Raw genomic sequence first — 8,365 nt, 5'->3', positions numbered from 1 at the left:
TGAGGCAATTATCCAGATATTTTAAAGCAAAGGCATCCTGTGTCCATTATATGCACATTTGAGATGAACAGGATGTTTTATCTGTGTTTTATTTTTTAAGACATTTTTTAAGAGCAGTTGCAGGTTGACAACAAAACTAAGAGGGAGATACAGAGATTCCCTGTGTACTCCTGCCTGCGTCTACACCCAGCCTCCCCCATTATGAGCACCACCTACCAGAATGGTGTGTTCTTTACCCAGGGTGAATCTACATGGACACATCATCATCACTCAAATTCCAGAGTGTACGTACCAGTTCACTCTTGGTGTTGTACATCCTATGGGTTTGAGCAGATGTGTAAAGAGGTACATCCGGCATCATAATATCATATAAACTATTTTCACTGCCCTCAAAATGCTCTGTATCCTGCTTATTCTCTGCCCATCCCCTTCACCCCTGAAAGCCACTGATCTTGCTATTATCTCCAAAGTGTTACCTTTTCCACAATGTCATAGAGTTGGAATCCTACAGCAAGAAGCATTTCCAGATTGGCTTCTTTGACTTAGTAACATGCATTTAAGGATCCTCCATCTTTTCATGGCTTGCTAGCTCATTTGTTTCTGGCACTGATTCATACCCCATTGTCTGGATGGACCACTGTTTATGGATCTATTCATCTACTGAAGGACATCTTGGTTGCTTCCAAATTTTGGCAATTATGTATAAAGCTGCCATAAACACTCCTGTGCAAGCTTTTGTGTGGACCAAAGTTCTTATCTCCCTTTGGGTAAATACTAAAGAACATGATTGCTGGGTCATAGGGTAAGAGTATGTCTAGTTTAGTGAGAAAGTGCCAAACTGTCTTCCAGAGTGGCTCTTCCACCAGCAACAAATGACAGCACCTGATGCTCCACATCTTCACCCACATTTAGTGTTAGCAGTGTTCTGGAATTTGGCCATTCCACTAGGTGGTGTGCAGTGGCATCTTGTAATTTGCATTTCCTTGATGACCTATGATATGGAGCCACAAACAGTTTTTAGACCTATAATTACTCAGAAAGTTGCCTAAAATTCCTCAAAGTCCGTCTGTGATGGCAACCACAGCAGATTAGTGATTTCTTGATGTGAGGTGGAGAAGTTAAATGAAATCTAGAATCCTAATAAATCAATGACTTATGAAACAATAGCTTATTCTTGGGACCAGGTCTCCTACAAAATTAAGAAGTTTGGGCAAAATCTTCCAACACCACCAAAGGCCAATTTCCAATTTTAAGGCTTCTGAACATTAAAATAAAATGAAGAAATGTCAAAAGAAGGTAACAAAATGGCAGTAAATAGTGCCATTTTAAAAATGCTGGGGCACCTGGGTGGCTCAGTTGGTTAAGCGACCAACTCCTGACTTCAGCTCAGGTCATGATCTCAGGGTCCTGGGATCAAACCCTGCATTGGGCTCCACACTCAGTGGGGAGTCCACCTAAGGATTCACCTTTTCTCCCTCTGTCCTTGTCATCTTTGCTCTGTCTCTTGCTATCTCTCTAAAATCAATAAATCTTAAAAAAAAATAATTGACACAATGCACATATCTGTGCTATATTTTTTATAATTGCAGGATTTCTATGTGTTGTTAATTCCTAGGGCACCACAGACAGCGTGGTCAGAATGCGACCCATTAGAGCGGGGGAATGGTCGTCCTCCAAGCCTGCTAGCTCCTGCTGTGGCTTCAAGTCCAATCCCACCCAGAAACCTCAACCACCTCAGCTTAAGGCCTGTGAAGACCCTCTTGCACACCCGGCCCATGAAAGACCTTGAGTGTAATAAGCTATTCAGTGATCATTAGTGACACTAGGATTGACCTGGATTCACACTCAGATCTGAAAGCCCAGCATCCCTTGTCTCCTGGAAGGAGACTCCCTACACTACACTCCTTCTGCCCAGGCCCCATTTAGTGGCTGAAATCAGCTCTGCAGGGAGACCAGAGGTACAAGTGTGAGAATGCCATTCTCCTCTGTGGCTACTGCCTCTGAAGCTGATAGTCACATATACTCTCCATCGTCAGGAAAGGAAGCAGATATCATTTAGGGAACACACAAGTTTTTGAAAGTACATGGATGGAAGGCTGCCTCTTCAGACCCTAGGCAAGAGTGGAGGGTTAGGCTGAAAGGGAGACTGTGAGCTAGCCCCAGGAAGCTGTTCCGTAGCATGTCCCTCCCAAGCCCCCAGGCTTTCAACCTTCCTTTGTCACCTAGAAGGGCCTTTACTACAGCATAACCTTCCTCATCCTGACTGGCACAGGATAGATTTATTTCTTAAAGCAAAGAGCTGCTTATTCACCTAAAAATCCCTCACCTGCGTGTGTGGGTGTGTTATTAAAGAATTTAGCTTAAGGCACAAGGCACGAGGGTTCACATCACAACAGGAAACTTACTGCTGCTGAATCTCTTGCAAATTACTTAAGTATTATCATTAAGTACTATTTCTTCAGTTCTAAAAGGATGATCTCATAAAGGACCCACCCCACAGAATTGCCTCGAGAATCAAGTGAGAACATCTCTGTGAAAAACGTCCTGGGAATTATGAAACTACTACTGCCCCATCCAGCCTCCTCCAGAATCAGTGAAGAGGGCCAAGGCCATTCAGCCACAGCCCAGGTGGTCTCTAAAGCCTGGTTGGACACCTATCCCTTCCAACCTAAGTGGACAAATGAACCATTCAGAAAGCCCCTTCCAGGCCAACCGTGCCCTCAAGTACAAGGCCCTCAAATCATCCACCTCTGAGCCTCCCACCCTGTCTCTGGCTCCCAGGTGACACATAGTGTTCAGTGGATTGACAAGCTTTGGCGGAGTCTTGGAGGGAAGCCACCACTCTACCTCTGTGCTCAGAAGAGCGTCATCCCATGAGGAAGGCTGCTTAGGAGCAAGTCTGGTTCCTGGTGTTAACATGAGTCAGAAACCCGAGCAAGCCAACGGCAGCCCCAGGATAGGGATGGGGAGGTGAGTGAGGGGCTGACCCTGTGCACCCATGACCTGAGATTGAGGCTCCCTTAAAAGCTGCATCCCAGGTGCCTCACTGCCTCGGCTGAGTGCCCACCCTGGGCTGCCCTGTGTGTGACCAGCTTCACCCCGGGAGCTCCCAGAGGGGTGACACAACTCAAGGCTGGTGGGCGACCTCCCACTTCCCCGGATGGCTGGGCCATGGAATGTTATAGGTATTGAATATTGAATGTATCCTTTTAAAAGACTTTATTCATTTATTCATGAGAGACACACAGAGAGAAGCAGAGACACAGGCAGAGGGAGAAGCAGGCTCCCTGCGGGGAGCCCGATATGGGACTCGATTCCAGGACCCTGGGATCAGGCCCTGAGCCGAAGGCAGATGCTCCACCACTGAGTCACCCATTCAGGTGCTCCTGAATATGGAATATGGATTAGTGCACAATTTTACTCACGTCAGAGAAGTAAGCGGATCACTGATGTGTGAGCAGAGAGGCCCCGTGTGTCCCTCAGCCTGGTGTTGCCTCACTTTTAAAATGAAGTGTTTTATTATTATTTTATGATTTTATTTTTTTATTTCAGAGAGAGAGAGAGAGAGAATGAGCACAAGTAGGCAGAGAGGCAGACAGAGGGAGAAGGAGAAGCAGGCTCCCTGCTGAGCAGAGAGCCTGATTCAGGACTTGATCCCAAGACCCTGGATCTTGATCTGACTGAGCCACCTGCGCACCTGTTGTTTCCTGTTTTAAAGTGTATTTTCAGTTTGTCAAAATGTTAACAATTGAAGCTGGGGGATGGGATCATGGGGACTCAGGATACTATTCTCTCTTATTTGGCGTGTGTGCAAAATTGTACACAAGACATTCAAAAACCAACCTAAGATTTCTCTAAATAGCCTTCGTTGCTTAGGCCAATTTTCTAAGATGTCAAACACAGTACAGATGACCCCTGACCCACACGTATCCCAAGGCAGTTCCAAATCTTCAAATTCACAAAAATCATGATAGTACAGAATTTTCTCTGACCACCTTCCCTGCCCCCTGACCACCCCATGTCACGAACAATACAATAGGCAAATAAAAATGAAATTTTGTGTGATCTTTTCAGACCCTCAGGGAAAGTGACTTCACATGCAAAGCAGCACTGAGATGCTGGTGATCAGAGGGGAGGCACGACTCAAAGGAAAAGCACGTTTCCCTACATGAGGGCTTTAAACTTTTGCCTTGCCAAGATGACACCAAGTTATAAGCCAGGGACTTTGAGGCCACCTGTAAATGCATCCACAGTAGGCAGAGAATGCAAAGTTCAGTGCTCTAATTCAAATACACACTGAATGTGTTTTTCTTTATATTTCTGCAACATGATCTGATTTATTTCAAATCCTCTTTTTTGTTAGAAGAGCATAATGTGAATCATAGTCCATGTGGGGATTTCCCCCTTCCCTGGGGCCCTGCATGAGTTGGGGAGGTAGGAGGTGAGGGTCAAGGGTATCATTGGGAAAGTAGCATCATCTCTGGATTGGCAGCTGCTGAGACGTTCCAGTTTCGTCCCTCAGCCCCCCAGAAAGGCCTCTGGGTGCAGCTCTCTCAGCTACAGCTAAACTCCACAGAGGGGCAGGAGGCAATGTGGGGACTCTAGTCCCTGTGAGGCTGCATAGGACCCCATGCACCTCAACATACCACAGGGGCCACCTCTCTGGGGCCTGGCCTTCCCCTAGGGTTCTCCTTAGGGCAGAGGGAGGTGTAAAGTCTCTTTGTTCTCAGATTTCCCCAATGAATGGGGACGTTCTCTCCCCTCCAGGCTCCTGACAGGTGGAACACAATACACCCCAACCCGCCTCTGTCCACACCTTGGCTTTCCCTCTATCTTTCTCCAGCCCTCCCCAGGAAATTCCAGGAATTTTTTTTTTAAGATTTTATTTATTCATGAGAGACACAGAGACCGAGAGAGAGGCAGAGACACAAGCAAAGGGAGAAGCAAGCTCCCTATGGGGAGCCCCATGTGGGACTCGATTCCAGGACTCCAGGATCACACTCTGAGCCAAAGGCAGATGCTCAACCACTGAGCCACCCAGGGGCCCCAAATTCCAGCAACCCTGAGCTGCTCTCCAGGTAAGAAGCCTTCCCCCAGCTCACCAGCTATTAGTCCAAATCTATTGCTTATGCCTAAGTCCCCTCAAGGCGAGGCTTTTGAAACTCAAAGCTTTTTTTTCCCCTCTCTTCTCTTTTTCCGATAACACCAATTCTCCAAGGGCAATGAACACCTCAGAGTCTGGACTTGAAACAGTGAGTGGTCAAGGGGCAGTGGGTTAGTTGAAAATCACAAGGAAATCAAGACCACTATTAATATTTTAAAATATCACTTTGCCCCTGGAATTCTCTGCTTTTGATTGCAACTCAAAATTTCACCTTCAAAGTTCTTCATCCCCTCGCTACTCCTGGGGGCAATCCGAAAATGGGTCTCCCGGTGTTCCCCTCCCCTGCTAACTGCCCGCTAGGGCCCAGGAAGCCCCGAGGCTGCTGCGGAAGGGGCCGGGCCACCTGCTGCTGCTGCCCGAACCCACAGCACCACTGCCAAGGCGGAGAAGGCTTCCTGCCTTCCGGATGTCCCCAGGGATTCTAGAGAAACGGTTCTTTCAGCTCGAGCTGAAAGAGCCCACGGGCCTGGGGCAGGGGGTGATCTGAGTGACAGACGTGCCCCTGTCCCCCAAAGCCATTCGACTGCTTATGCTCAGAGTATGTGGCTTCCACAGTTTCCGGCCCGCAGTGGGGTGAGCCTTGTCCAGCAGGCCCCTGGGTCCTGCAAGCAGAGAGGCCTCCGGTGGCTCAGCCCCCCAGGCCACCTGGATGTGCTCAGGGGCAGATTTGATTCCTAGGACAGAGACAGCGCAGATTCTCAAGCTGGGACCTAAATCCTGCCCCCTGCCTTCTCTCAGACTGATGACCAGTGACTGATCACGCACACGTGAACACGCGCATTTGGCATTTCTTCCACTTACAGGTGGTGGAGGCTCATCGGCCGGGATAGGGAACATTATCTCCGTGTATGGATAGGGGGACAGATCTGTGAGGGCCGTCCACGCTCCAGACACTACATCCCTTCTTCCCTTTATTGGGAGGGCAAGCCCTGTGCACCACAGCCCTCCCATGCTCTTCCCAGGTAAACCCGTAGGAAGTAACATTTTTTAAATCTTTCTTTTGAAAACGCAGAGCCTGAAATGATAGGACCAGGCCGTTCTCCTAGCCCCCCGAGTATGGCCACACCCTCATCCCCAGAAGCTGTGAATAGGCCAGAAGGGCCTTGGCAGCAGGTGTGACTAAAGTAGTCTTGCGTTGGGGAGCTGATCCTACATCACCGCTCGGGCCCTCTGTCGTCGTTGTGCCCAAGATTGCGAATCCGAGAAACCACCAAGGAGCCGACACCGATGCAAGTACATGAGGGTTTATTTACAAGCTCGAGCCTGGGTCTGAGGATACTCCACACAGCAGAGCAGGGGCTTGGGCCCCGAGACTAAGAAGCACAGCAGTGTTATAGGGGCCAGAGGCCAATGAGATTGTAACACACATAGAAAGTTGCACAGTCATGTCGGTCCACACGCAGGTGGCCAATTGAATTACGATTCACCCTATAGTGACCATTTGAACTGGCCTATTATTCTGGTTCGAATTGGCGTGCAGGTTTGGCGGGCAAAAGAGGGGTTTCATTCTTTGGCGGTTAAAAGTCAGAGGTCCCGCATTCCTAGGTGTGCTGGTTTCTGATAAGGGTGTGCTTAATAGCTAAACTAGGGTGAGGGAGTGCCTTAAACAACAGGCAGGTCGTGTGGGGGTCATACGGGAGGTGGCGGGTGTAGCACAAAATGGAGTTAGTCCTGCTCTGCTTGTCCAGGGGTAGGGGATTTTTGTTAGATTCCCTGTGGTCCCTGGATTTTATTAAATCGTCACAGGGGCCACTGTGAGAGGATGCAGGACACATCAGAGTCAGGAGAAGACAATGTGGGGCTGCAGCAGAGACTGGCATGATGTGGCCACCAGCCAAGGAATGCTAACAGCCTCCAAAAGCCAGAAGAGGAGCGGCCCGGGTGGCTCAGGGGTTCAGCGCTGCCTTCCGCCCAGGGTGTGATCCTGGAGACCTGGGATCGAGCCTGCAATGGGCTTCCTGCAGGGAGCCTGCTTCTCCCTCTGCCTGTGTCTCTGCCTCTATCTGTCTCTCTCTGTCTCTCATGAATAAATAAATAAAATCTTAAAAAAAATTTAAAAGCTGGAAGAAGAAAGGAGTGGATCTCCCTTGGAGGCTCCGGAAGGGATGAGCCTGGCTGACACCTTGACTTCAGCTCTGTAAGAATCATCTCAGATTTTGGATTTCCAGAACCGGAAGGCTTCCCAGAAACTAAGTTTGTGCTCATTTCGTACAGCGGCTGCAGTAAACACAGAGTTTACTGTACCCCCCCTCCCCCAGGGCACCACTGAACTCAGACCCTGTCACAAGGGTGAATTAGCAGAAGAATTAGCGGAATAGCAGTGTGAACTGGCATCTTGGGATTTTACCATAAAGCTCCGGGGCTGCAGAAGAAACAGGAGACTGAGAGAAGCTGGGAGCTGTGTTTCTTAGGGAGGAGATCCTTGGGATCAGCTTGCCTGTTGGATGTTCGTGGAATGGGAAGCGTCCCACCACAGGATAGATAGCACTCTCAACCTAGAATCTGATCTGGAGAACCCCGGATCTCAAACCCCAGTTGCACCTGCTGGCTGGATGATTTAGGGCAAGCGAATTTATCTTTATAAAATGGGGGAGCTCGTAAGCTAAAAAGACAGTTTAGTGAAAAATTCAGTGGGATAATGTAAGCCAAAGGATTCAACATCCCATGAAGACCTTTATCGAGGAGAAGATATTCTTTCCGACAAAAACACAGCATAGCCTGTGTGAAAGATCCCAGTCATTCGCCCTTCCTGGTTGTCTGGATTTCAGATGAATGGGAGTTTACTGAAATTTGCCTCAGGTTTTCTCTTGAGGAGCTCAGATTTCATTGAAAGCTTTGGACTCCATGTGTAAGGTCCCTTCCAGCTCTGCCTTCTATAATTCTAGATGTCAGCTGAACGATGCTAAGATAGTACCAGTAATTCTCTCGTGGAGGATATAGGGACCACAAGCCCAGGAAGGAAGCTGGAGGTGCTCAAGTCTGAAGGGTGGCGTGGGCCAGAGTACAGACTCCCGCATGGGCATTTTTTATCAGTGCGTTCTTGATTCGTGTGTTCATGACTCACCTAATCACTGAGTGAATACCAGACAGGCCAGGGGCTATGCCTGGCCCTGGGCAGGAAGGAATAAGAGTGCTTGGGGGTGGGAAGAGGTATAAAAATGGATGAGACCAGCTTCACGACCTTCATGGGACCTCATGACT

The sequence above is a fragment of the Canis aureus genome, chromosome 1 (assembly GCF_053574225.1).
Source record: "Canis aureus isolate CA01 chromosome 1, VMU_Caureus_v.1.0, whole genome shotgun sequence".
Classification (NCBI taxonomy): Eukaryota; Metazoa; Chordata; class Mammalia; order Carnivora; family Canidae; genus Canis; species Canis aureus.
This window is presented reverse-complemented; position numbering follows the sequence as displayed.